Source organism: Gobio gobio, assembly GCF_949357685.1.
Source record: "Gobio gobio genome assembly, chromosome: 11".
NCBI classification, from domain to species: domain Eukaryota; kingdom Metazoa; phylum Chordata; class Actinopteri; order Cypriniformes; family Gobionidae; genus Gobio; species Gobio gobio.
This window is the reverse complement of record NC_137104.1, coordinates 27,686,504-27,695,348: the sequence shown is the minus strand read 5'-3', so window position 1 is coordinate 27,695,348 and position 8,845 is coordinate 27,686,504.

The following is an 8,845-nucleotide window of genomic DNA, read 5'->3' as shown; positions in this document are numbered from 1 at the left end:
TGGTGTCTTGTATGGTTGCTGGGTAGTGGGTTGCTGGATGTTTTGGGTAGTGGTTTGGGTGTTGGAAGGTAGTTGCTAAGGAGTTCTTTATGTTCTTAAGTAGCACTTGCTGTGGTGTTATTTGTGGTTCTGAGTGGTTGCTACAGTGTTTTGTGTGTTATGGCATTGCTAGGTAGTTACTAAGATGTTCTAAGCAGTTTTATTGCATTGCCATGCATATTCTGTGGTTATTTTAGTTGCAATTTTTATTCTGGGTGGTTGCTACAGTGTTTTGCGTGGTTGCTAGGGCATTGCTAGAGGGTTGCTACGATGGTTTTAGCAGACTACTATGCATTTGCTATGATGCTCTGGGTGGTTGCTATGATTGTGGAAGTGGTATGGTGACATGAGTGGTTGCTAGAGAGCTTTGGGTGGCTGCCAAGGCATTGCTAGAGGTTGCTAATGTGTGCAAACCACACAATCTGTGGCATCATTTATGTCTGTAGCGCAAACGGTATAGTATGAGTTAAATATCTCAGGTTAAGGGTTTGTCCAAATAGTGATGATTGACTTTGCAACACATCACACTTGATATTGTTATCAACATCTAACTTATAGACCAGTAAACCATTGACACAATATTCAAGCCTTATGTATGATGTAAATGTATATAACTGTATACTTAATTGTATATAGCGTTGCAACAATAACTTGTTATATGACAGTATTCAAAGCATAACAAATCTCATTAATATCCAGTCTTATTGTTATGAATTCTCTGATGACAATGGACATATTTTCTGTACTTAATAGTGCACACAAAGTCTTGTCGTGTGAAGTGTTACATAAATGTTTTGTAGGTATGTGTGTGTGTGTCGGCTTTTGTCCTGAACTCCTAAACTACCCAGGACTATCTGCTATGCAAACAAACAGCAGTTGCACGGGACACAGCAATGCAGGCGCTCTCTGATTGGATAACAACTTACATAATCAGGCTGCCACGGCGACGGCCCTGAGAGGGAGGGGGAGGGTCCGGCAGCACATGCACATACACTCACACAAACCCATATGCATGCACGTATGCATGTTTGCTCTCCTAAATCCGGTAAGTCAAGAATATTTGCAGACTAGTTAAACTGCTCTCAGTGATGTTGTAATAATGTGCGGCATGTAATTGCTCTACTTAATACTTTTCTGTTGGGTCCAGTGATTTTCGTTTTCACCCAGTGTGACACTAATAATACAATTCTTCATGTTTGTAATGATGCCCAATTTGTCATCAAAAACTCAAGGTTTCAAACCAGTAAGGGCCCTCTGCATGTCATACACTGAAACATTGTGTTGTACAGAGAATGCATCATCACAGTGGCACGTCATAACACATCTCACACTAATTACTTACTTAAAATGAACTTAAACAACACACTCTCAGACTGTCAAATGGTAAGTGAGACAAACCATAAGTGAAATGAATTCAATTACATCTCTCTTCTATCTCTTGGACAGCAATGAAATGGAGAGCAAATGACTCAAGCTTCTTATATGTTACTCCTGAGAAATAATGATGCCAGTAATATCATATGTGGCTTTAGAGTTTTAGATTCCAACAATGTCTCAAACTTTCCTCAGATTTGCAAAGATACAAAAGTTATGCCTCAAAATGAACTCCCACATTTTTCATCAAATTCTAATACGACCAAATCATCTGAGCTATATAGCTCTATTCACACTGTATATCAACAATGGACTGAGACAATCAGATATGAAAAAGAGGAATACAACTTTCTACTGGCTGTGACTCATTGTAAAGGGTGAAAGTACTGATGTAACTCAAGCTTGTCTTTGTCCTTCATTTAATCCAAGGCCTCTGTCCCTCTTCACCCCCACCCCACTCTTCTCCATTCCTTGTTCATTGTTTCTTGAAACAGTCTGTGGATGAGTCGTGTTTCCTGTTTGAGGAGGGAGGAGTTGAACTCCGACAGCAGTGGCAGGTGGCTTCATGCTGCTTTTGTGTTTGTGTGTGAGTTCTTTTCACAGAAGTCTATCAGTTCATCCAGAAACAGAACCTCAAGAGGCTAGAGACAAAAATAAAGTTTTACCAGCATGAGCAATGTACCTTTTCTCACATTTCTTCAGACTCTCTAAAGTAAACTAATATAATCCTCCCTCAACCTCCGGCACAACTGATCTCAGAACAGTTAAGCCATGGGTTCTCAACCTTGGAATTGCAAGAGATTTCTATCAACTGCGTCTGATTTATGCTATACATTTTTGTTTTCGCATATGTTTTATTCTCACGGCATTTCATGCTTATTTTACAAGGTGGCTAATTTATACAAATTTGTGTGATTTTTCAAAAAGCGTCATCAGGAAGGACCACCCCAAACCCCGCCCCTAAAAGTACCATCACATGGGTCTAGAAAAATCATACGAATTAGCCACCTCATAAAAATCATACGAATTGCTGTGAAATTTTGTTGGTTTTATAGCCGTATAGGCTTGATTTATATTAAATTAGCAGCTTCTTGTTACGGTCTGCAGATCCAAATGCAGCTTTTATTGTGCAATCCAGAATCATAATCCATGTAACAGGCAATTGGTCAAAACACTGTGCAGAAAATCCAAACAAACAACAGCAGGGGCAGAAAACACAAACTGGGAAATCCAGGACAACAGGCAGAAGATCAAAACTAAGACACTGGAAACCACCACTTCATTTCACCACACTTGTAAACTTATTTAGATAATTTCATCACATAACCAGTTCTATGTGTTTGTTTTCTGACATGGTAAACTGACATAGTAAGCAGGGAAAGCACCGATAAACCCGCAAGGGTAAACAGAACAGAACCAACAATGTATTGCTGATATCATTAATGTCAATATTAAAAGGTACAACATAATTCAGGAATTTAGTCTGATTCAAGGGGAATCAGAAGGCCAAATCCTGACTGACGAGAGGAGGAGCTGGGGATGGAGGAGGGTAAATAGCTCCGGAACACGATAGCTGCTGATAATACTGAAGGAGCTTATATGTATGCTGTGATAGACATTGTATTCCTATAGGTAGACGTGATCAGATGACAGTCAGCTGATGCGAGCTTGACTAACGTGACCTGCCAGAATTAACGCTATACGCTTGATGTGTGGGTAGATGACATGTTGTTGCAAAGTTACTTAAAGTTAGTAGAATGTCTGAAGTGGACAACAAAAATAAAGTGTTATTCTGTGAAACACAAGATGCAATGAGCCTAAGTTGGAAATATAGGTAACAACCTATGCCAAGGCGAATATGCACTAAAAATACACTGCAGCATGGGGATGAAAATGTAACTATATTACGAATTGGTAATTTCAAATGAATTTGTATAGCCCTAAACCTAACCCTCAATTGCGTGAGAAGATTGAATGAAAACATACAAATGAGATACAGATAATGATTTGGGCACCAATTTTTGAATTTAAACATTGTCACAAATGATTATGTTGAAAATTGAAATCAAATGATACTCCCTTAATCATATCCATTGTATATATATCTAATAAACAATACGAATTAATCTATTTTCCACAATATTTTATGTGTGTATTTCTGTATTTTCTGACTTATTGCAGTTCTTAAACATAGCCTAGCAACATGCTAGCATAGACTCTACAGGATTAGTTATGTCTCCTGTAACTCTTACTTGAGAAGTGCTATTTCTGTCAAGTCATTATCTTTGCAAAATGCTAACATCAGGCTAGTTTAAAAAGCAGCTGCTTATGTAAAGAGTAGACAGCAAGACAGCACACTAGGTTTTGGAACAAAGCGTTAGTGTCCTCTTCTCTAATCTCTCGAGCATTTTAACCTTACTCCATTTCATTCACTATGGCTAGTTTGAAATCTATCACTCTCACACTCTTGTGACATAAGTAGCACATAACTGTGACTTGTCCTTATTATACTTTGGACATGCCAGTGTTGATATTCATGGAAAAGCCAGTTGTCAGCCACCTACAAAGTAAGTTTTTCTTGGGAGACATGAACAGGATGTTTTCTATTTTTTTTAAGTTAAAGGAATAGTGTATTCGGTGCATTCATATGCTGTAAAAACGTATTTCTTCCCCGGAACACAAATGTGTTTTAACAGACATGCTATGCAAACAAAAAAGACAATGTTAGGGTTAGGTTTTCATTCCAGTGAGATCATCATATGCCATATCTTCACCTCATTCATGTTTTTGTTTTTCTAATTGACTTTAATATTCTTAGTTCCAAATATATTCTTATATCAACAAAGCATGTATGCATCAGAAAAAGAAAAAGAAAACTAAAAGTGAAAGGCCCTTCCCTGTGGCTTCATGTACAATGTGATTCCACTTGTTATTTGCAATGCAGTTGTAATGATTCACAACGGGAGAGGCATAACAGTGAAATACACCATCCCTTCATTAGCAGCAATTATTCTGAACTTCTCTCCGACTGAGGCTGAGAATAGCGAAGCCCAGCCAAGCAGCTTGGCTTGGGCTGGTCAGCGTGGCATATGTCACTGGGCGGCTCCAATTTGAGGTGGAGCTTTTGTCACGTACAATTAAAACTGCTGAGGCAGCTAGTTAGACATGATATTTTTGTTTTTACAGATGACTTGACAGTGACTTTCCTATGAGTGAATTTTTCTAAAGAAATATTTCTAGGTAAAATACAAGTTGAGTTCTATAGGCCCAGTAGACAAGTACACAAACTCGAATGGTACATTGCCGAAAGCATTGTGAACATGCAGTTCTATTGCACATAGTTCATTTGTAGGCCTGCTCTGGTTCAGAAAGAAGAAGGGGGAAATAGAGTTATTATTTAGGCAGCTAATTATAAACATCTAGACAGTTTAACTAAGCTAAGCAAGATTCTGACAGTTCTGGAACTCAAGAGAAAACTGTTTACACTAATGCCTGCTGTCTAATGCAGCAATGTGTATGGTGAGAATGTGACACATTATGCGCAATGACTCATGGATTTAAGCTTTTGTTACTATAAGCATTACTTGCCTAAAGGATGTTATGTTTTATGCGCCTAAAGTAGAAGCTTACGGGACAACTGTGTAATAGTTCCATAGATCTCAATGTGCATTTGAGCTTAAATTGTATTAACTTGCAATATTCCTTAAAGAACAGATGAATCCTTTTAATTGTTAATGTGTTTTTGCATTTACTGAAAGAAATCATAAATTAAAATTTGTCTCATTGCCTTATAATTTCGCTTATAATTTCGTATTTGTTATTCTCAGGAGAACTTATCACACACATTATTGCCTAATTCACTACACATGCATATACACATGAATTTGTTCTTAACCTCATTCAAATGTTAATGAATTTGGAGTATTCTAAACGAGCGACCATGTGTTCGATGTTAGTCATTTGCATAAAATATGCCCAAACCATGTCCATATAAAGTCTTTCCACAAAGCATTTAAGCTTCTCAGCAATCATATGCTGATCTCTAAATACATGCTCTAGATCTTTGAGCAAAAGTTTCCTATTCACAAAATCAGTTCTGATTTCACCTGTTCTTACATTTCTTTTTAAATTTACAATACATTTTAGTAACGTTATTGGTCAATCATGATTTATTTGTGAAAACATTTATAGGCTTATTTTGTGGGCAAATTTGTGTGTACACACACTTAGTGAATGAGACCCATTGTCTTTGTGGTGTAAAGGTGCTGTGTAAAGGAAAGAAAAGACCAATCACAATTTATATGCAAATATATATTTATATATATACATATATATGTAGAAACAAACAATATCAAATGTAAATGTAAAATAACTCGATCACCAACAAGAAAGGGCATTTAAATCAAAATTGCAGAATGTTACTGAATGAAATGTCGACCCAGGGCGAGCTATACGATTGTGCACGCATGAGGGGTGTTGATGGACTTGATCTACTCTATTTGTGTTTTGATCATCGTTCTGCATTCAATCTGGATGTAGTCTTTGACAAAAACTAGACATTCAAGTGTTGATAAAACAATAAATGAAACTAGAATACAATTTTTTTTTTGTTTGTTTTTTTTGTTTAAAGGCTCAGGCTTCATATTCATTCAACAAAATATTCCGGTAACCATGATATTTTTGTGAAAATGATCAAAAACCATAGCTGTGGCTGGCAACTTAAAAAAAAAAACACTGGCGGAGTTAGAGTTAACAGGTTCAAGCTGAATTCATTGCAGTTTGATACTTAATTTTTGGGAGTTTAGAACAAAACAAACAAGGAATATTAATACAGTGCTATGACACAAACACTGAAAAATATTTAGAAATATTTATCAGTGCAGGGAGACTATTGGTTTATTTCATTCTAATCATGTTAGTGGTGTAAATGTGACATCTAAAAGATGTTTCATTGATTTGTGAAAGAATGGAAATGCATAGGGATGAGTGTTTGTGTGTGTAAAGGTCAGCAGTCAGTGTTGTTCTCAAACTACCTTTGAGCGTCAAACACCCCTCCCCCACCATGAGTGTCCACAGAGAGACACAAAGGAGAACAGAAAGAGAGAGAGAGAGAGAGAGATAGAGAGAGAGAGAGAGAGAGAGAGAGAGAGAGAGAGAGAGTATGTGAGAAATGTGAGAGCCATTCAGAGAAAGTATCAAACGTTTGTGAATTTACATGAGGTCCTGAAAAGAAACTGAGAACATTTTTTAAAGCCACATTTGATTGAAAGCACAGATAATTTGCAGAATCATTAATGGAATTTGCTAATGTGCTATAGTGTTCAGAATTTCAACTGGTGGTTGATAAAACAGACAAAAAATTATTTACAGGAGGGACGGGAGCCATTTATAAAACCACAATATCATAGAGACCTGGGGTGGACTTTTGATTTGGGCCAATAAGCAATGACCTGACAACTACCCACAATGCCCTGGCAACCGCAATGCCCTTACAGTCACCTATCGGCCATTATAAAATTAGACGTAGACAGAAAAAAAAGTTTTGTAGTTAGTGATTAAGCAGATATGTATCTAAAATAAATATTGCCATCTCATCATATTAGTGTGTTTATTAATATAAAAAGTATTTCTACATTTTTACGATATCATATCCTGCATATACTCTATTTAAACATAGTCACAAATTAGATATCTAAAAAATCTTTTCATTTAGATTAAATGGGGAGCAAATGGGAAATTTAACTGAAGGCTAAAGTTCAGAGAAATAGACTTCACTCTCAAAAGAGAGCTCAACTCTGCTCTGAAAATAAGATGAAATAAGATGAAGCAACATTTTATATACTATATATATATATATAAGACTTTGTCCATATCTACTGGATAGCATGTATATATATATATATATATATATATATATATATATATATATATATATATATATATATATATATATATATATATATATATATATATATATATATATATATATATATATATATATATATATAAAAAATGGTTTTTAATGGTTTTAACTAAAATCGGTTAATAAAAACAAACTTAAATAAAAATATAGGCTAAGTCTATTAGTTTTGATTATCACAAATAAAATGTATCTTGTTTTTTGGAAAGCGACTTTTTGTAGATTATATGTCCTATATTTTAGCCAATTTAACTAAAATTAGTGAGTTAAAACAATGTTGAGTCTACTTGGAACTAGTTAACCTAAATGGTTAGGATCCCTCTTTGTGAACTTGATTTATGAGGTACTCAATTTTACTTAATTGGACACAAGTTGTCACAGTAGTGTAATTTGTTTGGAGTAAATTCAGTTTTAGTTTACAGTGTTTCTTTTCTCATACAGAAACCTACTTTTGACCATGAATTCACATGATTTTGCAATTTAATTTTTATCTTTCTGACTTGGTCACAACCAAATCTGTAATTTCACAAGTAGGATTGAGTAACCTGCTCCTAAATTCCAATTAATGCTAGGAAACAATGACTGTAAGAAATATTTGTTTGAACAAACAGCCAATGAGTTAAAGAGCAGATAAAAAACAAAAAAAAAACAAAAAAAAAACAGTGTACTAAAAACAAGCAGACAGGGCAAAGATCAGCCGCTTTCTGCTGGCGTGTGTTTCCACCAGACCTTCAAACATTCCCAACCCGCAGTCTGTGACCTTCCCCACAGGGTCGCCATGGAGACACCGTTAAGAATCCGCTCGTTCCTAAGCAGCAGTGGTCAGAGTGACTCAGCCAAAGAGAAAGAGAGAGAGAGACAGAGAGAGAGGGTGGAGGGTGTGGGAAGACAGGGAAAACGAAGCTTGCACCAGCAGTTGAACATTGGACCTCATCATGACATGTTACATGGTACACGTTACGTCACTTGTTTCATAATTTAATGGAAAACTGTCTCATCTTCAGTCTTCACCCACCCACCCAAGACATTTTATTTGAACCTTTTTTAACATTGCAAAAAAACAACCTTCTTTGCCATTATCTTGTCTTATTTTCCATTGAAAATAAACTGGAAATTAAAGTTAACTTAAATTAAAGAAATTTAACTTAACTAAATTATCTTAAAACAAAATAAATAAAACTGTGATTATAAAATTTTCTCATGATTCAGTCAACACCATGGTACAGTGATGGTCTCAGATGTTAATAACACAGTGCTCGACATCTACCATGATAACAGACTTGTAGTCGAGACCAAATCTAATACCAGATGAAGACCCAGACCAAGTGCTTTCAGTCCAAGACCCAGTTTTGTAAAGTGGCTAAAAATCCATTCAGATCCATTAGGCAATTCTTGCAAATTCTCTTTAATAGTGAATATGGACTGTCCCAAACTCTGGTTGAGATACATACCATCTTTAGCACATAGGGAATCAGAGACCTATAAGACTACAATCCAAGTCCAAGATCCAGA